The following is a 26,496-nucleotide window of genomic DNA, read 5'->3' as shown; positions in this document are numbered from 1 at the left end:
GACCCTTCTAGCCGGATTTGTTTCTAAATGATATTTAGACAAATCACAAATCTGGGACTGCCCTAAAGCTGCTCTTTAGATAAGATTTTAATAAATTATGTTTACTGTCTTTTAAGAAATTCCCATGCAATTTATTGATAATTAAAATTACACGTTAAATATATATTTTTTTTACTAATATTTAATGGTATTATGTATATTATTCTTGTTATAAATTTGACACTATGCAATTTTTTTATTTTAACTGTTGTTACAATTGCTCTATATATGTTCTGCGGTGCTCTCTAAAACTGAACATGATAAATCTACCTTAGTAAAATGGAAGCCAAAATGCTGTACAACGCCTTCATCATTTCTCCTCTCATTTACGAGCAGTATCATTAGTCTCCCAATACTTCACACCCCCTCCATGGACATACAGTTCCATATCCTTTGTTTGCCGTAATGATGGATGGGTTTGGGGTTTCTCATCCATCGAATGGGCAGGTTCATTTAGGCAGGGGTACTGTTTTGGGGTAGGCTGTTCTTATTTTTCCCTGCTCCCTCTGGGTTGTACAGACCGATGTACTTGATTAAAAAAATGTTCTTCTCTCTTTTGTTCAGAGATCGATATTTTCATCATTACCACTCTCACTTTTCTTTAAAAAAACCCTCATCTGTACACGGTGCTGAGGGGAAAAGGTTACAGAGAGAGTATAAAAGGTGGCTGTACTGTTTGTCCAAGTTTACTGGCCTCATAGATTTGTCAAAAAGATACATGTTGTAGCTTTAGACCATTCACAGTGACATAGGTACTCAGGTTGGTTTTGTACTGAGCTTTTTGTACATTTATATCTCATTGATGTCCTTGATTTGCGAGGATAGTGACAATCGCTCTGTGTGATGTTCATTTAATGAAGCATATAAGCATGCTTAAAGCTGGGTAAAAAAATTGAAACCAAAAAGTTTAGAGTAATTTTTCATAGAACACAATAAACCTGAGACACTTTTTTTTTTAAATCCCATGTCATAATCATTGACTGTCATAGAAATTGGTCAAATACAGTATTAGTATATCAGAAGTTTAAGGAATAGTCAAAGCTTGGTCAATTTGTTTTATTCGTTTTTTCATATAATGGGAAGATTGAACCCCTTTACTGCACCTGGGATTCAGGAACACAGTCATGCTTTGGTTTTTATCTGGTATGCCTAGTACAACCTCTGCCCAGGTCTTCAGATTCATTTTGTTATGTATATTTAATTCAAGTAAATAATTCCTAAAGTATGTTAAAAAATATAATGGTGATTTAGGAGCTCCCATCATCAACATCATCATCATCACCCATATGATGCATGTTCTTTTACTTAAAAGGAGGATGCCAACACAAAATGACTGTTCAAATCAGTCACTCGGTGCTTCCTTGACATGGCCAAGGAGTTCAGTGCACCTTCCCACATACTTATTTTCTATCTACATTGCCTTGAAAAAGTATTCGTACCCCATTAACTTTTTCACATGTATTATGTTACACCCATAAACTTAAATGTATTTTATCGGGGTTTTATGTGCTATACCAACACATAAGTAGCAAGCACTTGTGAAGTGTAAAGGAAATGATACATGGTTTTCTAATTATTGTAATAATATAAACTGTGAAGTGGATTTGTATTCAGACCCCTGTAGTCTGATACCCCTAAAAAAACCTGCCTGACCAATTGTCTCAAGAAGTCACATAATTGGTAAATTGAGTCCACCTGTGTATAATTGATTCTCTGTATAACTACAGCTGTTCTGTGAGGGCCTCAGAGGTTTGTTTGAGAACATTAGTGATCAATCAGTATCATGAAAACAAAGGAACACACCAGACAGGTCAGGGATAAAGTTTTGGAGAAGAGTAAAGCAGGATTAGGTTATACAAAAATAACCCAAGCTCTGAACATCACACAGAGCACTGTTCAATCCATCATCCAAAAATGGAAGGAGTATGGCACAACTGCAAACCTATCAAAACATGGCCATCCATCTGTCATCCCAAGCAAGTAGAGCAATAATTGAAGAAACAGCCAAGAGGCACATGGTCACTCTGGAGGAGCTGCAGAGATCCACAGCACAGGTGGGATAATCTGTCCACAAGACAATTTATTAGTCGTATACACCACAAATCTGGTCTTTATGGAAGAGTGGCAAAAAATAAGCCATTTTAAAAGCAAGCCATCAGAATTCTCATTTGCAGTTTGCAAAAAGGCATGTAGGGAACACAGTTAGCATGTGGAAGAAGGTGTTTTAGATGGAGCTAAACACTAGTGATGGGCGAGCACTAAAATGCTCGGGTGCTCGTTGCTCGGGTCGAGCACATTGGAATACTCGAGTGCTCGACCCGAGCAACGAGCCCAATGTAAGTCTATGGGAAACTTGAGCATTTTTCAGACGGCTCCCCCCGGAGGTCTGCAGAAAATTGCCCAAATTGATGGGTATAGTGCTCTAATGATATGGGGACAGCATGGGGAAGACCCCTGGAAGCATTTCTGACTCACAGGTCACTTCTGTCAACAACGTTGTCAGAAGTATTACGCCACTTTTACGGACTCACAATAAATCATCCTAAAACAAAACCAAAATGCATTTCCCTGGGAAATATGTTAAGGAGCATCCTTTCCAGGGTAATGACTTGTATATAAAGCAAAATAAATAATCAAAAGCAAAAACGCTCCTCCACACCTTGGGCTATGTTCAAACATAGCGTTTTTGATGCATTTTTTTCACTTTTGCATTGCTTTCAACCGTGACAAATGCATTCACCAGGAAATGTCATTTTAAAATTTCACAACCTTATCTGGCCTTGTGGTGTGTGAGATATCATCAGACACATCGTGCTTCATTTATGAAGGAGGGACTCTGAAAGTCACAAAGCCTATTTTTATAGGGCTATCAGGCGGCCTTTACTATTCTTAAAGGGCCAGCAGTCGGCCCTCACTATTCTTAGAGAGCCATCAGCCGGCTATGTTTTATTGTTCCCATTACTAAAGAGTGGGTCTACTATACTGATATTGCGTATGCAGTGAGTGGCAGGGTTGCTCAAAATTTGGACGTACCCCAATACCACTTTGAAAATTTGGAGGCACCCCAATACCCCTTTGAAGAGACTTAAAGGAGGGCCTCCTAAAAACAATGCTCCCATTATTAGGAAGTAGGTCTTCCATTGTGTTTGCCTATGCAGTGAATGCAAGGGTTGCCAAAAATTTGGAGGCACTCCAATGCCCCTTGGAAGAGACGTGGAGGTCAGAGGGCCTCCTGAAAACAATGTTCCCATTATTAGGAAGTAGGCCTCTCATTGTGTTTGCCTATGCAGTGAATGCAAGGGTTGCCCAAAATTCGGAGGCACTCCAATGCCCCTTGGAAGAGACGTGGAGGAGGGCTTCATAAAAAAATGTTCCCATTAGAAAGGAGTGGGTCTACTATACTTGTAAAGCCCATGCACTAAGTGTATGAGCTGACAAACATTTACCCCTGGGGGGTATACATGAACATAGTGTATACATTTTTTATGGGCATCATAAACACCCTTTAAAAAAATTATGTGAGTGTTGGATCACGGTCACCCTGGTGATATGGTGGTGGAGGATGAGGATGAGGAGAAGGAGGAGGACAATAGCAAATAGTCAAAATCAGAAAGCGTATACCCATGTGTGGGTGTGAAGAGGTGCATGGGAATACACCTCCCATAAAAAGACACTGGATTTGAGTTTATGTTACTCTGCTATCATTCGGTGGTGTTGAGAAGTCTGGCCCAATACAGCCCTTGTTCATTTTTATAAGAGTTAGCATGTCAGCATTTTCAGTTGACAGGCAGATGCGCTTATCAGTTATAATTCCACCAGCGGCACTATAAACCCGCTCTGATAAAATGCTGGTGGCAGGGCAAGCCAGGACCTCCAAGGCATAGAGAGCCAGTTCATTCCACGTATCCAGCTTGGATACCCAATAATTATAAGGCACAGAGGAATCACGGACGATGTTGGTACGGTCGGCAAGGTACTCCCTCAGCATCTTCTCAAACATTGCACTCCTTGTGAGAGTACCCCGCGCCTCAGGGCTTGTGCGATGGGAGAGGCTGAGAAAATTCACCCAGTACTTTGACCGTGTTCCCCTGCCTCTGCTGGATTGAAGTTGTGTCTCTCTCGCCTGTACTCCTTGGTTGTCCAATGAACTGTGAGTTCTGACGCCAGCATTTTCAGATGGGAATTTTTTTAATAGTTCCGCAACAAAGGCCTTCTGGTACAGCCCCATTTTTGTAGACCTGTCCGCCTCAGGAATAAGAGATATAAAGTTTTCCTTATAGTGTGGGTCTAGAATTGTCACCAACCAGCAATGACTGTCACCCAAAATTTTGAGAATGCGAGGGTCATGGGAAAGGCAACGTAACATAAACTCAGCCATGCGTGCCAGACTGTTGACAGGCAAGACTTCCGTGTCCTCACCAAGAGGATGACTGACCATGCTTTCCTCCTCCTCCTCCTTTCTGTCCTCTGGCCATCCACGCTGAACAGTCGGCATGACAGCTGTGCAGGTAGTACTGTCTATAGCGCATGAAACTAGCTCCAATTCTTCTTCCTCCTCCTCCTCTTCCTCTTTGTCACCCAATCCACCTTGGGATGAGATGAGGCTGGGCTGTGTGTAATCACCCTGTATGGTTCCTTGCTCCATCTCATCGTGCTCCGCCTGCAATGCATCCTCTTTGATTGCAGAGAAGCGGGATGGTGACGCTAATTATGGCATCATCGCCGCTCACCATCTTGGTGGAGTCCTCAAAGTTTTGGAGGATGGTACATGGTACATACAGTACAGACCAAAAGTTTGGACACACCTTCTCATTTAAAGATTTTTCTGTATTTTCATGACTATGAAAATTGTACATTCACACTGAAGGCATCAAACCTATGAATTAACACATGTGGAATTATATACTTAACAAAAAAGTGTGAAACAACTGAAAATATGTCTTATATTCTAGATTCTTCAAAGTAGCCACCTTTTGCTTTGATGACTGCTTTGCACACTCTTGGCATTCTCTTGATGAGCTTCAAGAGGTAGTCACCGGAAATGGTTTTCACTTCACAGGTGTGCCCTGTTAGGTTTAATAAGTGGGATTTCTTGCCTTATAAATGGGGTTGGGACCATCGGTTGTGTTGTGCAGAAGTCAGGTAGATACACAGCTGATAGTCCTACTGAATAGACTGTTAGAATTTGTATTATGGCAAGAAAAAAGCAGCTAAGTAAGGAAAAACGAGTGGCCATCATTACTTTAAGAAATGAAGGTCAGTCAGTCCGAAAAATTGGGAAAACTTTGAAAGTGTCCCCAAGTGCAGTTGCAAAAACCATCAAGCGCTACAAAGAAACTGGCTCACATGAGGACCGCCCCAGGAAAGGTAGACCAAGAGTCACCTCTGCTTCTGAGGATAAGTTTATCCGAGTCACCAGCCTCAGAAATCGCAGGTTAACAGCAGCTCAGATTAGAGACCAGGTCAATGCCACACAGAGTTCTAGCAGCAGACACATCTCTTCAACAACTGTTAAGAGGAGACTTTGTGCAGCAGGCCTTCATGGTAAAATAGCTGCTAGGAAACCACTGCTAAGGACAGGCAATAAGCAGAAGAGACTTGTTTGGGCTAAAGAACACAAGGAATGGACATTAGACCAGTGGAAATCTGTGCTTTGGTCTGATGAGTCCAAATTTGAGATCTTTGGTTCCAACCACCGTGTCTTTGTGCGACGCAGAAAAGGTGAACGCATGGACTCTACATGCCTGGTTCCCACCGTGAAGCATGGAGGAGGAGGTGTGATGGTGTGGGGGTGCTTTGCTGGTGACACTGTTGGGGATTTATTCAAAATTGAAGGCATACTGAACCAGCATGGCTACCACAGCATCTTGCAGCGGCATGCTATTCCATCCGGTTTGCGTTTAGTTGGACCATCTTTTATTTTTCAACAGGACAATGACCCCAAACACACCTCCAGGCTGTGTAAGGGCTATTTGACCAAGAAGGAGAGTGATGGGGTGCTACGCCAGATGACCTGGCCTCCACAGTCACCAGACCTGAACCCAATAGAGATGGTTTGGGGTGAGGTGGACCGCAGAGTGAAGGCAAAAGGGCCAACAAGTGCTAAGCATCTCTGGGAATTCCTTCAAGATTGTTGGAAGACCATTTGTGGTGACTACCTCTTGAAGCTCATCAAGAGAATGCCAAGAATGTGCAAAGCAGTCATCAAAGCAAAAAGTGGCTACTTTGAAGAACCTAGAATATAGGACATATTTTTAGTTGTTTCACACTTTTTTGTTAAGTATATAATTCCACATGTGTTAATTCATAGTTTTGATGCCTTCAGTGTGAATGTACAATTTTCAAAGTCGTGAAAATACAGAAAAATCTTTAAATGAGAAGGTGTGTACAAACTTTTGGTCTGTACTGTATGTCTGACATCCATGTCCACTCCTGAGGTCTTATGTGTGGAGTCTGGACTGAATACCGACGGCCTTGTTGATGCTGGTACTCAACAACTTGCCCTCTTCTGCTCACAAATCCTTCCCAACATCTGCACTGTAGAGTTCCAACGCATGGGGACATCACACACCAGTCTGTGAGCCGGAAGCTGCAAACACTGCTGAAACACGGCAAGGGCGGCGGAAGCAGTAGGTGAGTCTCTTAAATGGGCACACAGGCAGCGTACTTTAACAAGCAGATCCGGCAGCTCCAGGTAGGGTTTGAGAAACCGCTGAACCACGAGGTTAAGCACATGGGCCAGGCATGGTACATGTGTGAGCTCGCCTCACCTCAGAGCCGCCACCAGGTTCCGGCCATTGTCACACACGACCATGCCTGGCTGTAGGTTCAGCAGTGTGAGCCACAGATCTGCCTGCTCTTTCAGAGCTATCCACAACTCTTCAGCATTGTGCGGTTTGTCACCTAAGCATATTAGCTTCAGCACAGCCTGTGGCGGCTTGGCCGAGGCAGTGCTGCAGTGCTTCCAGCTTGTGACTGATGTGGTCATTTCGGAGATGGAGGCTGAAGAGGAGGAGGAGGCTGAGGAGGATGAGGTGCAGGAGCTGTAGACTGTGAGGGCAACCCTGATTGACCTAGGGCCCGCAATCCTTGGTGTCAGGAGGACGTGTTCCGTCCCAAGGTCCGACTGGGTCCTGGCTTCCGCTATGTTAACCCAGTGTGCCGTCAGCGAGATGTACCGTCCCTGCACACAAGCACTTGTCCACGTGTCTGTGTTTAGGTGGACTTTCCGAGAACCGCTTTGTTGAGTGCACGGCTAATGTTTTGGGACACGTGCTTGTGTAATGCGGGGACGGCACACCGGGAAAAATAGTGGCGGCTGGGGACCGAGTACCGAGGGACTGCCACCGCCATCAGGTTGGCCTGTGGGGCGTTGGCTGCGTATTTGCGTTTGCGTTCTAAGGACTGTGGTATGGACAACTGAACGCTGCGCTTGGACAAGGACATGGACATGCTTCCTGATGCTGCTACTTGAGAGTGTGCAACGACAGGTGCAGGGCAGGAGGCATCTTCGCATGCACCATGGACAGGGGATTGGCTTGCATGCACAACAGCGGAAGAAGCAATGGTGCCACCCGCAGACAGTGTTCCTGGACCCTGGATTTTGGCCCACAAAGTCGGGTGCTCTGCTGCCATGTGCCTGATCATGCTGGTGGTGGTCAGGCTGGTCGTTTTGCCACCCCTTCTTATGCTGGTCTGGCAGGTGGTGCAAATGGCCTTTTGGGGGTTATCCGCAGAGTCTTTAAAAAACAACCAGACTCGGGAAGATTTAACAGTTGTACTGGCAACTGTTGGTGTTACGGGGAACGGTTGCCTGCCTTCTGTCTGCGGCCACCACACTGCTTCTTCCTGCCTGTTGGGGTGCTCTGTCTCCCTCCCCCTGTGTGCTGCTCTCCTCGTTCTGCATGTCCTCCTGCCAGGGTGGGTCAGTTACTATATCATCCACCACCTCGTCTTCCACTTCCACACCCTGGTCCTCCTCCTGACTTTCTGGAAATTGTGTCTCATCATTGTCCACCTCTTGTGACAATTTCCCACCATCGCCTTCATGTGACCGTGGCTGCTCAAATATTTGGGCATCGCTATATGCAATCGCCTCTTGCCCCGCTTCAAGTGGACCGGGCGAGAGGCCCGAATCTATCTATGGAAAAGTGAACAGCTCTTCAGAGTGTCCAAGTGTGGGATCAGTTGTCTCCGGGCACTCGGCATGGTGGGAGGAAGGAGGATCAGGGTGAGGAATATGCGGTCCAGACTCACGGCTACTGAGACTTGACCATGTGGAAGACAGGGTGGTGGTGATGGTGGCTGCGTGACTGGAAGCATTATCCGCTATCCAACCAACAACCTTTTGACACTGCTCTGGGTTCAATAGTGGTGTGCTGCGGTCCCCTAGGAATTGGGACAGGAAGGTCGGGCGAAAAGATGTGGGTGTTTGTTGTGGCTTAATTTCAGCTTGCCCACTGCCTCGGCCTCTGCATGCACCATCACCATCACGTCCAGTTCTCCGTCCCTTGCCAGGCTCCTTGATAATTTTAAATGGAGGACAATATCTTCCACGCTCACTACAAATGGCTGAATTTGGAGCAAAGTTATATGTAATCCGTGTGATGGAGAAACCACAGTTTTAAATACCTGCCCTGTAGATAACTATTTTGAACAGCAAACCGGTGCCAAAAACTTTGCTGACACACTGAAAGAAAATTTGAATGAAGGTGAAAAATAGCAGTATTTTCAGCGCAATTATATGTGAATGTGATCCGTGTGACGGAGAAACCACAGTTTTATATACCTGATCTCTAGGTAACTATTTTGAACAGCAAACTGGTGTCAAAACTTTGCTGACACACTGAAAAAAAATTAGAATGGAGGTCAAAAATGGCGGAATTTTCAGAAAACGTATATGTGATCCGTGTGACGGACAAACCACAGTTTTAAATACCTGACCTGTAGGTAACTGTTTTGAACAGCAAACCGGTGTCAAAAACTTTGCTGACACACTGAAAAAAATTAGAATGGAGGCCAAAAATGGCAGTATTTTCAGCCCAATTATATGTGATCCGTGTGACGGACAAACCACAGTTTTAAATAGCTGGATTTTTAGCGCTGTAATATGGAAAGGACCATATTGGTACTGTATTCTGCAGTGCCAACAAACAAATGGCGCAGAAAAACGGTGTTCTCTGGATTGCTTTTTAAGCAAATAATGAGGATTAAGATCCCAAAAAAATTATTCCTGGCCCCTGAGACCTGGGCCTTTGTCTAGAAATATCTAACAGCAGTAGGAGGCAGAACTGGAATGGAGCCTCTTGTGCTATATGCACTGAAGTCTGCTATATACACTGCCTGCCTGCCTATATACACTGCCTGCCCAATATCTCTGCAGATGGATTAGTCCTCAGAAGGACTGTTTGTTGAGATGGATATGCGTAATGTACTTGTTTTCTCCCTACACTACCTAATACACAACCAAATCTCTCCCTTGATCAGCAGCACCTCTCCCTACACAGCCTGATTGCGGAGTAGATTGACGATCACAGCGGCGCCAGGTCTGATATAGACCTGATGAAGCTGTGCGGCCGGAGAAAACCAGAGGTTGCAAAAGACTTGAGACTGGGGCGTAGATTCACCTTCCATTAGGACAACAACCCTAAACATACTGCTAGAGCTACACTACATGGTTTAGATCAAAGCATATTCATGTGTGTGAGTGGCCCAGTCACAATCCAGAGGTAAATCCCATTGAGGAACTGTGACAAGATTTGAAAATTGCTGTTCACAGATGCCTCCATCCAAATTCACTGATCTAAAGCTGCTGTAGTTTGCAAAGAAAAATGGGCAAAAATTTCAGCCTCTAGATGTGCAAAGCTGGTAGAGACATACCCCAAAAGACTTGTAGCAGTAATTGCAGCGAAAGGTGGTCCTACACAGTATTGACTCAGGGGGGCTGAATACAAATGCATGTCACAATTTTCAGATTTATATTTTTGAAATAATTAGAAAACCATGTATCATTTCCTTTATTATTTACAAATACTTGCTACTTAGTGTTGATATATCACATAAAATTCCAATGAAATACATTTAAGTTTGTGCGTATAATGTGAAAACATATGGAAAAGTTTACGGGGTATAAATATGTATCCAAGGCACTATATCTTCTAAATCATCTCCCTTGATGGACAGTAGATGGAGTAGAAGTAGGTGTTTAGCATGTTTAGAAAAGCTTATGATTGTTCTCCCTAATGCACTAAACAACACAATGATGTCATAGTATAAGAATACTGTACAAAATGATGTCACAGTATAAGAAGAATGAACACAGTGTTTTCACAGTACAAGGAAAATTCACTTAGTGATGTAATAATAGTAAAATAATGTATAAAGTGATGTCACATTACAACAATAATGCACATAGTGATGTAATAATAGTGAGATAATGCAGTTATGTCACATTTCATGTATAATGAACATAGTGATGTCACATTACAGCTACAATGCACATAGTGATGTCACATTACAGGGATAATGCAGAGTAATGGAATAAGATTAAGGTAATGTGCATGGTGATATCACAGTATAAAGATAATGCACACTGTGATGTCAGAGTATTGGCATAATATACACAGTGGTGTCACAGTCCATGGATAATCTAGATAGTTATGTTACAACAGAGGAATTATACAAAAATTATGTCACATGCAGGTTTAATTCGTACATGATGTTACATAACTGGAACAATGCAAAAAGTAATGCCACAAATGTAATAATCCATGTAGGGGTAACCATGGAGCAATATTAAATTTTTGATGTTTTTCACCATTTATTCTCCTTTTGTCTGAGCAGTAATGGGCACCATTTTTTGTTTGGCCCAAAGCACATGCCATGCCTGCTAATCTGGTAGTTACGCCATTCACCCATCTATATTGGTACTCCCAAAAGACTTATTTATGATAAATTATAATTATGCATTATATGTTGTGCGATAGATGTTACTGATATGTTTGTTTCTATTGAGTGCACATGGAATTGCAAACTTAAAAGATTGAATTATATGAGCATCTGGCAATTACCCGGGGACATTGAATCTTGATTAATGAGCAACCAAACCCAAATGTAATGCTCCCTGACACTGCCGTCAGTTGATTTGATGCTTGTTGTTCATGCCACTTGCTAAATTTCTCCTCATAAAGAACCTGATTTATGACCTACAATGAATCACGAAGCCACTTGGATGCGCGCATATACCCTGGTCCATAACATGCTTATTTTCAAATCTAACCTAGTAAAGCCTACGGGGTTCGGGTCTTGTCTGTTATTTAGCTCCATTCAATAGAAGAAGCTTTAGGGACAGCGGTACGTTGCTGGTAATCACAAATTTGGCGACGTTACTGCTTTTATGAAATCTGTGTCGCCCTAGGCAAAGGCCACTTCTGACAGTGAATGGAATATGCCATATGTTCGCTCTTACCTGGTATGGATTGTCTGCTGACAAATGCAGGAAACTGTTTGATCTGAAGACACAGCAGATTTCTTAGGACACCTGTAGATAGAAGAAAAAAAATGCCTTTTTAGAAAAAAGGTGTCCTTAAGAGGAACTAGGAGAATATCTTGTGGTCTGATTTTTTTTTTCTTATTATATTACTAAAGCGGCAGCATTCAGTGAAAGACAGGTTCATTGTATGAATGTATTAATATTATTTCTAGCCATTGTGTCCTCTATCATCAAAGAGGTCAGGGTAAAATAAGCTCTCAACTCTTCTCAGCTGGATGGGATCATTGAATGGACATCAAAAAGAGATGATATGGAGGCCCTCTAGGTCTCAAAGGTGTTATATGACCTAGCAGGTTGTCCATCGAGCCCTTACTACATTAAGGCTATGTATGCAGCATACGGAATATGTAGAGGAGATTGAAAAAGATCTGCCCATAGCAAAAGTCTAAATTGTTCCACTTTCCTGATACTGGTTCAACTCATTCCTGTTCTTTAGATAAGAAGACCTGACTCTTGTTCGCCTCCCACCTCCTTTTCATATATACCCCTATGGACAGAAGGGTAGCTTTGAATGTTTCCCCCACTCTTCTAGTTAATGTTGCTCATATGAAGAGGAGATGTTCTGCTCGGGTTCTTATTTCTCTCGGAAAAGAGGTATAAGGCCAGCCTGAGTTTGGTGTTCCACAGTATTCTCAATTACACATGAATTCTATTTTTCAGGGATCTTTTGCTGAAAATTACATGGCCTCTTAGAAGATTCGGATACCTGGTTTGACTTGATTTTTAAAAAAATTGGTTTGTTTTTTTAATACTGAGGTTTTCTCATAGCCGAACACTTACAGCATGTGTAGATTATGAGTGGTGTACGAGGAAAAAATGGACCCCATACACAAGACTGTAATGGACCTCACATTATGCTCCTGAGTGTTTGCTTCACACTCCACATCCTTTACCATAATTTCATAATGCTAAACCGATTCAACATTTGCATTTTAAAGGTGACCTTGACGAGAATGTCTCTATTGAAGGATCACTCTATTTAGACAATGTCATTGTCATGATCAAAAAGATCAAAAGGGTCATGATCAAAATAGATCAGGTAAATAAGGTGTAGGAAATGGAATATCATCCATATCCCCAAGTAGATCTTTAAAGGAGCTGTCCAGGGTTTTCATAAAAGTCTGTTGTCACTCTATGTGACTGCAGACTTGTGAATCCTCACAGAGCACGCTGTAAGCTACGTATGTCTGCAGCCACATAGAGTGATAAGCCCACACAACCCCTTTAAGCCTTAAGGTGCATTTACACGGAACAATTATCATGAACGAGTGTTCTTAAAAGGATTTTGTCACCAGGTGCTTGATACACCATATGAAAGCAGCATGATATGGGACAGAGACCCTGATTACAGCGTTGTATCACTTACTGGGCTGCTTGCTGTACTTTTGCTAAAATCCCTGTTTTATCTGCTACCAGTTCTCTGAATGTTAAGCTCTGTATAACCCCGCCCACACCACTGATTGGCAGCTTTCTGTGGAAACTGTGCATAGGCAGAAAGATGACAATCAGTGTTGGGGGTGTGGTTTTACAGAACGCATGAATATGAAGGATAACAAGTCATCAGGTTTACTAATCCACTAATGAAAATCTCCTGCTGATAAAACAGTGATTTTATCAAAACTACAGGAAGCAGACTAATAAGCGACGCATCACTGTGATCAACGTCTCTATTTCTCCATTACGTTGCTCTCAGATTAGATGGCAAAACTCTAGTGACAGATTCCCTTTAAATATGCTCATTTCTCAATAATCTTTCAGTGTAAAGAGGATGCCGATCCCCCAATGAATGAGCAAAATGCTCATTCATGGAATGAAGTAATCTTTTGTTCAGTACAAAAGATCATCATTCTCGGCTGTGTAGACAGGACCAGCTCTGCCAAAAACAATGTCATCCTATGGGCAATGAATTATCTATTACGGATTGTTCAGTCCACATTGTTTACTGTGATTTTCCTGTGTAAGCAGAGTATTAAAGCACCACTCCAGCAGGTTTGTTTTCAGTGCTGGAGTGGTGCTTCTAATCTAAGGTCCCTGACTGTAGTCTTATACTTACCCCCCGCTGTCTTCACCTTCTATCGGTGCCGTTCCGGTCCTGCGCTGCCATATTGTGACTGCAGATCCTATCTGGGCGGGAGTCGTAAGTAATGGTCACAAGCTCTTAATGCAAGTATATGAATGAAAGCCAGTACGAGGGTCTCATAGACTGCATTGAAAAGTGACCTCTGGCTCAACCCAGCAAACATTGGAGCGATCCGGAAGGTCACAAACTGCTGGAGACCGACGAGACCACCGAGAGAAGGTGAAGACGGAGGCTGGTAAGTATAAGACTATGGGCAGAGATCTTAGATTAGCAACACCACTCCAGTGCTGCAATAAAAAATACGCTGGAGTGGTGCTGTAGGCGACCACTGATGGATAAATGTTTATCAACTCGTTGATCATTTAGTGCAGAGGTGGGGAACCTTAGGCCGGCAGGCCGTTTACGGCCTAGGTGACCTTTTATACGGCCCTGGGCAGATTCCCAGGGACCGCAATGCTTGGGCTGACACCTGTATTTTGCCGACCGCCTGCCCATTAATTTATTCTTGCTCTGTGAGTAGACACATGCAGTTTTCACTACTGAACGCTCAGGCGCATGCAATGAAAGATTATGTCCTGACACCACTGCCAGCATCAGGACGTACTCTGTGAGTGGAGTTATGGAGCAATTTGTACGGCCCCCGAAGGATGGTATAAATATCCAAATGACCCTTGGCAGAAAAAAAGATTAGTACGGACCCTTAGTTTAGGTAAATTACTGTATAGAGTTAGTGAATATTGATCAATAGCATTCTTGATCATGGGTAATCATCTCAGAAGAGCCATGACCTTTAGCCACAATCCCCAAACACCAAGGCCACAACATTCCTGGGGAACACAACCTGTTCTCCATTTATATAAGAATGTGTATCTAACCGTAGCCTTAAAAGTTCAGACAAATCCGATACAGACGTACATACACAATTATGGTTCATACACTTCTATTTCTGTCCTATCGGCGTAAGCAGCTTTCAGCATCACAGAGAGGTCTCTGGCACTTGTCTGACAAGTTGCATCTGATCTGACATTAGAATTAGAATCTATCCAGTGAATCTTTGCTCCTCTGGGGCAGAGGTTATAACAAGTTACTAAACACATCCCACAGGACCTACCTACACTGGGGAACATAATGGAGGTGAACCTATTCAAGTTAATAGCAGAAGTCATTCCTTGCAGTTATTATATTGGTAGGTTAGAAAGCATTCATTCTGGTAAAGATACTATAGAGGTGTAGGTGGCAACTTATTCTATGCATTTCAGGAATTCTGAGGTTACAGGTAGGTGTTATGTGGATTATTTTTATTTAACAGAATATATTATTGAAGCAACTTCAAAGAAGCAGCAATTCTTTACTAAAATGATGTTATTGGAAATACTCCCGTGAGATGTAGGCGTCTATTGATTTGTGCTCACGAACAAAGAAGACAAAGTAAGCTGCAGTTTATAGTTGTATGAGAGTACAACATATTTTTTAATTGATTATGATGGATCTTATGTATTTTGATTGCTCTAAAATGAATACAAGCTCAAAATAATTCCCTATACAGGGATATAAACCAATGTCCCAATTCAATATTTGGGGGCTGCTAGGCAATGGCATTTTCCAGCCAGAAATTACTTTTTTCTTCTAGATGTACAGCAGCACTAGAGGTGCCTGAAAGTACCTTCCCCTCTCCACTTCACACCCAATCTCAAGTAATATGCATATTTAGCAACAATTTAGAACATTTCTAATGTGCTTTGCTATCGGCCCTACCAGAGTCAGACTGGGGTGCCCTGGGCCGACTTATAAAATGGATTCTGGGGACCCAACAAAGGTAAATGCAAATACAACCTGACCCCCATTACAAGGAATCTGTCACCCCCTGGGAGATATCAGACCTCTACTATGGCCATACAGGGTATAGAATAGTAAATCTATACTTACCTGTATGGCCCATAGCAGAGGTCTGATTGCAGAGAAAAGCACTTTAATCAATTCTTTTTTCCACAGGCTTGGTGTCCGGGGGACGCTAAGCAATCCCTGCCTATCTGCTTATTATTCTCCTAAATCCCCACCTCTCTGCTTAATTATCATATTCCTTCCCTCCCCTGTATGTCACAGGGCCCTGTGACAGGCCCTGTGACGTGCACTGTGCTCCCTGACTTCCGGGCATGCACAAAGCACCGCTCACATAGAGCGCGGTTTGCTTCATCCCGGCCCCGTCTCTCCCTGCTCTGCGCCGCAGGGTTCTAAGGTGCAAACGCCGGGACGTCACTGTCACTTTCCAGCGCCTGCGCAATAGAAACCTGCGGCGCAGTGCAGCAAGACTATGTTCTGTTCCTGCAGGGGATCTGCAACACAAAGTAGTAAAACACTATTCCCATCTCCTTTGGCTCTTGAGCCAATGCAATTGGAAATGCATCTCTATCCATTCAGTTTTATGGGGGTTTCAAAAATATTTCCAACACATGTGAATGAATAGAGTTGTCCTGCTTAGGCTCTTCTACATTCACAGCAAGATGGGGCTCCATTCTCCAACTAACAGAGGGTGCCATAAAATACTGACATGGGAATACTTCTTTAAATCCAGGCATTGCTCAACATACAGATGCCAATATGCCTGAATGCCAGTTAGTCAACCTGCCCTATTCCTAAACCATTGATGATCAACCTACCAGATGTGCACTATTATATTAAATGCCCCATGCCCTCCATTTGCAATAGAACTATGGCCCTACTGGTGACTTACTATCGATTATAGTCTATGGGATATCCAAAAATGGCCAACCAAGCATGCTCTGTTTCTTTATCTCAATTCTGCTACTATGAAAAGCAATGGCACCTTCCCAAACATACATAAATTTCTTCAAGAATTACAACACATGTGCACAAGTATTGGGACATACCTCTTTATCATTACATTTAGTTCATTTAGTCCCATTACAACATTTGAATAAAATCCAGTCCCCAGCCATGCAGTCTGCCTTTATACACATTTGTGGCAGAACTCATTATTTTATATTTTAGGAACCACAGCAAAGAAGTGGCAGATGATGTGGTGTTACAGAGCAGGGTCTCCAAGTGTTGAGGTGCATTGTGCATAAAAGACCCTAATGCTTTGTTGACTCAATAACTGCAGAGTCCAAACCTCATCTGTCATTCATATCAGTGCAAAGACTATGAACGCAGAAGTTCATGACATGAGTTTACACTTCTCTATCTCAATCTATATCTGATGAATGAATCTGTTTTTGGTGAAGGCCAGGAGAACTGCATGACGCAAATTGTAATTTTTGTTGGAGGGGGAATAATTCTATGGGATTGTTCTTCTGAGGTTGGCATAAGCACCTTAGCTTCAGTGACAGGAAATCTTAAATCTTCAGCATATTAAGACATTTTGGACAATTGTAGCTTCCAATTTTGGGGGAATTGTTGGCGAAAGACTCTTTTCTGTTCCTGCATGACTGTGCCCCAGTGGACAAAACAAGGTCCATAAAGGCATGGTTAGGTAAGTTTGGTGTGAAAGAACTTGACTGGCCACCATATAGTCCTTATCTCAACCTCATCCAACACCTTGGGGACAAACTAGAATGGAGAGTGTCAGCCAGGACCTCTTGTCCAACATTAGTGTCTCTCCACATGAATGCTCATATGGATGAATGGGCAGATTCCTGCAGACGCACTTCAAAATCTAGGATGGGATGTCGTAAAAGCTCCTGTAGGTGTAATGTAATACCTTAGTCCATACATTGTATGTACCTTAAAAATGTTAGAGTAATGGGTCTATTCTATATCACCATAAATAGCGCCTCCATTGTCTAATATTGCAGCTCCGTCTAAAAATTGCTAGCTGCAATATCAGGAACTTTCAGATGGACAGCGGTGGTGCTGTTCCTGAAGTAATGCACTTTTCTAATCCCAAATAATCTATTTACGAAACTAGTAACTACATAATTTTAAGATGACGTACCACTTTAGATATTTTTGCTGGATTTCTGTTGTCAGATAATGAGAGTAATGTGGAAGGGATGGAAGCTTTTTAGTTACTACTCTATATAAATCTCATAATTGCTATTTACACAGTAATCTCATAAAGTTTTCGCAAAAGTGCAGTTTCACAGTAACACAAAAGCATCTCGCTATAATTCCTGACATTAGCTGTTTACGTGAAGGAAGCATTTCTCTTAGCTTTTCCATATTAACCATTCCTGCTATATAATCTACATACACAAAGAGAGCAAGAAAAATCTCTGCTAATGGAAGTGGAGTAGATTCTTCCATTACTCTCCGTCCTACCTTTGTATGGTAACCTACATCAGCGAATATTTTATGTCAAGGCTGCTCGTCTGGTGCCTAGCGTCTAGCCATTCAATAACTGGAATCCAATGCAATAGATGCGTGTTTTTCTAAGATGAGTGGGTGATATATGTCGATAGGTTATTGACTGTCGTCATCGGATAGCACAGAAGAAAATAGTGGCGCTGTACCCCCTGAACGCTGAGTGTTTTTTTCCTGGATTCTTGTAGTCATTATTGCCGAAATGCCAACAATATCGTTGTAGTGACTTCAGAGAGATCTAGAACTGCTGCTCTATATTATGAAGAGAGATGGATATTGACTAGCGCTTATAGATAAGTGCTGCCAGGCAGTGAGCGGCCTCCGATAATCATGCGATATGAAGAGGGATCTTCCCTTTGTCTGCTAACGCATCACAGCAGTGGAAGATGGATGAGCAGGAAATATCTGAAGACCAGCTGGGTCCAGAGCTCTATCACCAAACGCAAACACTAATTAATCCCTTGTGTAATCACTTGTCCAGCTCATTAATCAACTTCCCCAAAGATCCTCCTAAAAAAAGCACTAAAGGGTGTTTGAGATGTGTGCAAAGCAAAGCTGCCATGTAAATAACCCTTCAAGAGACCCGACAACAGAAAATTATTACGCTTCATTCTTAGGGTCACTAAATGCAGCTTTATGGTTCTGTACATTGTTGGTAACAGCTTGAAATCACTAAAGTACTTGCTGTAATTATGGAACATTGTACTGATGTCTCTAATTCAAGAAAAGAAGAAAGCGAAAGATGTGGATCTGCCCAAACCACACCTGACTTAACCAAAGGAGTTACATTTCTTTGGAACCAAACAAGCCTGGGGATATCTGGGGGGATGGTTGTTATCATTTGAAGCTTTGAATATACTATAGCATATAAAGTGTGCATTATGAAGCCCCCCTAAGGCTACATACAAATCAAGGTCTGATTGGCACTTGTGGCTGAGCTTGTGGCGCTCAGCGGTATGGAGTAATCCAATTCTTAGGGCTCGTTCAAACTCAGAGTTTGAGCTGAGTGTCATTAGCATAATCAGCCCGATTCTCTCACATGAGAGAATAGTGTGACCCCGGCCTTATAGTAAGAAGAAAACTATGGCACACTGATATGTGCAATTGTCATGTATCGTTTGTTATGTGTGAATACAAAATTAGGGCAGCCAAGGTTTCGGTCTATCCAAGACCTTGATCACAGCCTGACTCCTAATTGCGCTGTGACTAGTCTGACAGACGTATTATGAACCTGTCTTATATAGAGCCTATTAGACTGTCAATAAAAATCTACGGGCCCATACAGTACCAATATGCATCACAAATACACAAGGAGCCACGAGATTAATAAGCAATCTACTGCAGTTAAGAATTACTGTCCCACAAAGAGTTACTACATGACGATTAAAGGAGTTGTTCTTGGTTGGGAGCAAAAGGACCTGCATTTTTTTTTTTCAACAGATAACATCACCCCTGTCCATCCACTAAATGAGTAGGAGCAATGCAAGATATGACCCATGGACAAGAGTAGCGCAGTTTGTGGAATTAAAAAGCAGATTATATTATTTATCCTAGAAAACCATGTGTCCTTCTGGAATAGAAGTGCAGTACATAACATATTAGGTACATGATTAAGCAGCTATTCATAAACAGCCATGGGCAGCTTAGAAATTCTATGTAAGCTAGTAGACTATATGAGACTGTTTCCTACGGGTAGGCTAGGTCCCTATAAAGACCAAGCTTGCCTTTCCTTTCATAGGCATTTCTATCCCTTACTGTCGTTTTGAATCCCTTTTTACACCCATTGCTCTCCCATGATTCTACCCCATAACATTGCCGCTCTGCATCTCATATATGAAATGTGCCCCCAAATCTGAGGTCTGAATTTCATAGCTTCTGAAAGCTCAGCCCTATTTCTTCTCCTGTGTCCCCAGGCGATGATGCAGATAGGGCCTCGGTGACATTTCTGGTGTCTGCAGGTGGGAAGTCTGGGCTCTGTCTGACTGATTCTGGCTCTTGTTTCTTCCCATCTGACATGACATTAATTGCTGTTAAATATTCTTATCTCCTTCACACAGCTCCCTTTGCAGAAAGGTCAGCTGCTTACAGGAGAACGGAGCTGCCTATCTGTCAGCACTTCATTTCATTTCTCCAAATCCCAGCATGCTAAGGTAAAATACTTTTGGTTATATACTGCCTTTTTGGGATCACAGCCGTTCTGCTCCTATATGTTCTTAGTGTCCCACATCACCTATTGTTCCATAAATCTATTTACGTTGATTTTTTTTATCTACGTGTGGCACAATGTAGTGAATTGCAGCATGTAATGCATCAGTGGCATTGGGAATCACAATTAGGGGAGTAAAGAGGGAGCAGTTACATCCGTTTTCCTTGTGCCTTAAGGATTCTAATGTTTCCTTTTTCACAAAATGAGAAACTGAATATCAAAAATTTGGATCTTTTTGGATGATCATGATATGATGTTGCAATCCAGGGTGTTCAATTGCAGAAGTAGGGTTTATTCCGCCATCCCATAAACAACAACATTTCGACCCGGTGTGGGTCTTTATCAAGTATAAAGTTGAACACTCTGGAATGGACGCTGTCTTCTTTTCTTATATACCATTATACCTCCAAGTGGGTTCCTTGGGGACTTTGGACGTGCGTCCCTCACAGTGAGTGCTGCCAGCCACTACTCTTTCTTGGATGGTGATGTTGCAATCCATCATAACAATCTTCGTGTCACGTGCCACATGTGGACATATAGACCTAGCTTTGTAAATGCCACATAGTACTGGATGGGGTCTTATTACAGATTTGGGGCACAAGTTTGGTCAAGTTTTCCTCTTGATAGATGGTTTAGTTAATATGGCATTAATGTCCATTTATAAACAACACTTATATCTAGCTCCAATGATATGGCTTCTGGGAAAACTGATTTAAAAGCTGAAAACCTGTTCAGATGTAGTCCTGCTGCTAGCAAAGAGGTGAATGCAATAAATCCTGTCTAGGAAATGCTTGAGAAAGCTAAACTCAGACTGATACATTTTGCCTACACCACTGAATATTGATACATTGCAAACAACTACAGTATGTCGGCTTTGATGCTGCTGCCTAACTTGATTACCTCTCAGCTGTAAAGCCCCCCATGCACATTAGACTAACCCACCGATATCAATAGGTTCAGCAAACAGTATCAGATGTATGGGAGCCTCAAACAGATCAGGGAAGTTAAAGGGGCTGTGCGACTGCAGACTTATGAATCCCCCCAGCGCACGCATTGTGCGCTGCGGGGATTCGCCGGTTTCTGACCGGGGAACAGCGGGTACGTATGTGTTATACATACTCCCGGCCAGTGTTCGTGGGCACGCTGCCTGCCAAATGATCGGCTGAGTATTATGGAGTAGCGAATATGAAGTTGTTTTTCTGTCTTTAAATGTGAACATTAAAGTTTGCATCCACTGACAGAAAGCAGAGATTTTGGAAATGGTGAACAATTAAAATACAAAGGGGTATATTCGTCAATACTGTCTAACTTTTAAAAAGACTTAAAGGGAAACTCACAGTGTATTACTGCTGCCCAAACCACAGGCAGAATGAGTCCGGCTGCAGTATTACAGCCATGTATGTCATTTATGTAAACTGGCCGGGGATTATATGTCGCTGATGACTAGTCCAAGTTTTTCTCTATATACACATACATAGACCTGTCAGTCTAGGGGAACAAGGGGGGAGAAGCTGCCAGGGACCTGCTTTAGACTACTAATCCAAGGCAAATAGTCCTTGGCGTCTTTTAAAAGTATGTCATCTCTGAAACTCATTCCAGAATAATAATGATGATTTTTGCATTATAATATAACAATTTAGCTTTAATTAAAAATTTTAAATATTAGAAATGTTTTCGTCCACTTTTGCTACCAGGACATGCCTTTTATACATTTATTACAGCTGTATATGATCTAAAATATAGAACTGGATGATAGCAAGTGAACACTATCTTAACCCCCCACCCAAAATAATGCTGATCATTTGGCTGAAAAAGGCTCCTGAAATAAAGCCCTTCTTACCATTGCATTGAACTGTTAGGAGTCATGTACATGTCACTCACTCCCTAATGTAGATGGAGCTTGTCCTGAGGACACTTTCTCTCTAAAAGCACAATACATATTTGTAAGCAGTCTTCCGGTCAGGCCATTTAAATTGATCCTTAAAAAAGAACAGTATCAAATGGGTAGAGACTGTATCACTGCACATCAGGATGAATGCATTATGGGTTTACAATAAGTAACTTTTTTATTGTCACGCTCATTCTAAATGGCAGTTAAACCAAAAATTTGTTATTATGTAATGAGCAGTTCTTGAAACTTCAGAGTTTCTCCAGATCTTATCAACACATAATAGGTGCTGGCATAATATAATGCCTTGTTCTTCCCAACACGTGGATATTTTCTATAGATCATGATGTCCCTCTCCCAGGGGAATGGTGTTGAAAACCACTGATTTTAGATTACATATCCTCTCCTACTAGCTCGTCTGATATAATAGAACTATAGAATACGAATCCATCTGCAGATTCCATCCAACATTGCCTAGGATCTTAGCTTTCTTGCATAGCTCTATGAATGATTTGCCAAGTGATGGTAAACAATCCTTTATGCTTCACTGGAGGGTTGATCTGAATGCCACGTTATCACTTCAACGTGGGCACCATGATGTCACTATGTTAATCCCACCATAGACAACATCTGTAGGGAGTTTGTATGTTCTGCCCGTGTTTGCGTGGGTTTCCTCCGGGTTTTCTGGATTCCTCTCACACTCCAAAGACAAACTGATAGGGAATTTAGATTGAGAGCCCCAATCGAGACAGTCAAAAATGCTGGATAATGCCAATGGTTGCGTCATACAGCAGCATTAAAAGAGTCGCAACAACTTCTGGAAAGTACTGGTTGCATACTGCATGTGACAACAATCTCTCAGATGGAAGCCTTTTCTTACAAAGAAAAGCATCCAAACCTGACTATTGTTATGATCTGCAACATAAACTAGGGAAAGAAGGGGAGAGCTGTCCCTACAGTAAGACTAAGCTGAGTCCCTACATTGTAGCGGGCGACCTGTTCCTTGTGAACAGACCCGCCTTCGTCCTCGGCTAGTCTGAGCGGAGACCTATAGAGAAACGAAGGGGTCCCTAAAAGAACTAAGGACTGGGGCAAAAATGGGACACCTCCTAACAGAAGTTGTTGCAGAGCAAAAGATAAACTGATAAAAGTACTTGAGGTCCAGAGGACCAAGCACACTAGAGATAGATAGGCACAAAAGCACCTGGCTAGAAAGACAGTCAAAACAACACTGAAGTCCAGCATGGCCAGAAGGGCAGAGCTGGAATATATAGGAAGATGGTCACGTGACCGCAAAACACAAGATAGAAACAAAAACAAACAGGAGGGTTCTAACAACTATGTTTTACCAAAGCCTACATGCCAAAAGCATGTGGGAAACCATGTTTTGGTTTGATAACACAATGGTATAACTTTTTGGCTATGATTCCAAAAGGTATGTTTGGCACAAAGCCAACACTGCACATCACCAAAAGAACACCATACCCACAGTGAAATGTGGTGGATGCAGCATTATACATTGGGGCTGTTTCTGTGACAGCTAGAGCTGGGGCTTTAGTCAAGGTAGAAGGAATCATGAGCATTTCTAAATAAGAGTCAATTTTGCATGAAAACCTTCAAGCCTCTGCTAAAAAGCTGAAGATGAAGAGGAATTTCACCTATCAGCAAGACAACCATCATAAACATACCACCAAGATCAAATTTTTAGAATGGCCCAGCTAGAGCCGACATCTGAATCCAATCGAAAATTTGTGAGTTGACCTGAAGAGTAGATGCCCTCACAACCTGAGAGATTTGGAGCGGTATTGCAAGGAAGAGTGGGAAAAGATTTCCAGTTCTAGATGTGCCATGCTGATATACTCCTACTCAAAAAGACTGAAAAAGACTGAATGCTGTCATAAATTCAACGGGTGCTTTCACAAAGTATTAGTTTAATTGTAAAGTGCTATGGAATATGGTGGTGCTTTAAAGATAAAATTATTATTAAGGGTGTGCATATTTATCGTCTTATTTAAGTTTTTCATTTTTCTTTTCCCATCCAAAAAGATTTCAGTTTGTATTTCAATTGATTGTGTCAACAGGTGTGTGCAGACTTTTTATATGCACTGTAATCAAGCATACTAAATAATTAATATTTAGAAAAATAACTGGCAGTTCTCATTGATACCTGTTTTCTTTAAACATCTATAGTATATTATTAGCTTATAAACCCCAATAAATACTACTTGAAACATACAGATTATGATGTCAATCCTTATGCATACCTCTAGACTGGTTGTTTCCAGCCTGTGGTTCTCTAACTGAAATTCCTAGCATGTCATGACAGCTAGAACCATAACATTATGTAGCTTAAAGAAGCACTCTTCCCATCAAAGTTTTTACCCTCTTAGTATATTGTAATCATCATATTATATGGGTCTGTGTACTTACAATTGCTCATTTTATTTTTCTACCCAGTTAATTCTTCTCTTTTCTCTCCTCTATATAGAAACAGAAAATCTATTTTCCCTGCATAAATAATTACCCAGATGCTCTCTCCTCCTTCTGTCAGGGACTTTTGCAGTGACTCATGACTCATGCAGGGAAAAGAGACTTCCTTTTTCTACATAGAGCTTAGAAGTATTTAGCTAATCAGTGATTATGTGATCGTCATAGACATAATGGACATAATGGACAAGAGAAGAATTAGCTGGGTAGAAAGGCAAAATGACCAATTGTAAGTACATAGTGCTATATAATATGATGACTGCAATATATTAATAGGATAAAAACTTTGATGGGTGGAGTGCTTCTTTAGTAGCAACTAGAAAATCCACCTTTTCAATCCATAGTTCTAGACAGTCAAGATTAGTAAAAGGCCATGAACACGAATTGCAGTTGATTTCAATTTGCACCATGTAATAAGGTGCTTCATTTTGTCTAATGTGATCCTGTTCTTGCTGAGGGATTTCCACACAAGTTATTGCTGATTGCTGGGGGCAACATCATCCTCATAAAGTCAGCTTCTCTGGGCACTTTGAGTAACAGTACCATAGCTATACTCGGTGCAGAGGTAGAAGTATCTCCTGGGTCCTGGAGTCTGAGGGGACCCAAAGCCCCCTCTGCCACATAAGAAGACAATAATAATAATACTGTCATTTAGTAGGTGGGAAACTTGTTAAAGATTTTGCATTAGGGCCCATGAGTTTGGAGTTAAGTCTTTGTGTGGAGGCATTAAAGGTTAAGAGAACCACATAAATGTACTCAGTTGGCAGCTCTTTTTGCTTTTTGTCAATATTCTTTTGAGTCGACAGTGATTCCTACACCTTTCTGTAAATTTGAAAGCAGTTTGGAGTCCCCACTGTGAAACATATGAGGCAATGACCTCAATCATTGGAGGCTGGTGTCTCCCTGCTGGATCTCCATACACTAAATTCCTAATGAAATCTAACCAGCAAAAAGAATATGACTAGAAAACCTGACACTTGTCCTAGTTGCAAAAAATATCCCATTGTAATACAATTTCATGGAACATGGCCTTTGAGCTCAAAGATTCATAGTTTATCTGAGGTGAATTTCTGATAAGATGTACCTGTTATTAAGGATGAATTTGCAGATTAAGTTGTTGAGTGTGTACATAAGAAATAATACTATTTATGACATTTATTTGGCATTTATCAACTGTTTTCACGACTGCCGCCTTTATTTCTAATTGTAATTTTTTTCTGAGCTCCAGAGTAGGCATAGATTAACTGCTATGATTTCTTCCAAATACAGCACATAACACAGAATATCCTGCTCCCCTGTTTCTCCCTCCATGCAGCATTGAATACATTATACAGCACAACTGAGCAGTGTTACTGTGAATCCAGCACTGGGGCTAGATGGAACAATCATGTTAATCTGTAGCTGCCTCACTGAGGCTCTTTTTCTTTTTGCATTTTTGCAGCTGCTCTCTCATCCTCTTATCTTCATGAACTATGGGCAGTAGCTAGAATCTGATCTTTTAGTGAGCTGATAATCTGTCTTCATCTTTGCCTCTCTGAATACTAATTTTATTAGTGATTTACGAGTGAGTGATCAGTGCAGCAGGCAAGATGAAGAAGGTAGGAATCTGATTACTGAAAAAAGCATAGTTCTCTAACAAGATGACAAAGTTTCCAATTTGTACTATTGATTTATAGAAAATATTGAAATTATAAACTTGATGTGATATGCAGAAGTAGTGTTGTTGCTTTAAAAGCATTCAGCAACCATTAGAAGTAACACAAGCACATGAGACAGGAAGTGTTGTGCTCCAGAAGCATCCAGCAACTAGAGGGGTTAACTCAGTCACAGGAGAAGGGAAGTGTTTTAGCAGAGCCCCAGGGGGATTGTGGGGAAGTTGTATACTGTCTGGCTGGAGCTGAAGAGAAAGGTGGTGTGTGTGTTCT

The 26,496-nt window shown here is 41.8% G+C and overlaps 1 protein-coding gene across 2 annotated transcripts in view; it reads right to left on the bottom strand.

The window, feature by feature from the left end:
* RALY (RALY heterogeneous nuclear ribonucleoprotein) overlaps window positions 1–26,496 on the bottom strand; it is a 337,971-nt gene that overhangs the window by 191,848 nt on the left and 119,627 nt on the right. For both annotated transcript variants that reach the window (XM_073683763.1, XM_073683764.1), the window contains exon 2: window positions 11,507–11,578. The gene's annotated coding sequence lies outside the window, so the exon portion shown is untranslated. The remainder of the gene's footprint in view (window positions 1–11,506; window positions 11,579–26,496) is intronic.

The sequence above is a fragment of the Phyllobates terribilis genome, unplaced genomic scaffold, assembly GCF_046119375.1.
Source record: "Phyllobates terribilis strain yellow unplaced genomic scaffold, ASM4611937v1 Scaffold_5__5_contigs__length_657084704, whole genome shotgun sequence".
Classification (NCBI taxonomy): domain Eukaryota; kingdom Metazoa; phylum Chordata; class Amphibia; order Anura; family Dendrobatidae; genus Phyllobates; species Phyllobates terribilis.
The sequence above is the reverse complement of the archived record's forward strand: the minus strand, read 5'-3'. Positions and strand labels throughout refer to the sequence as shown.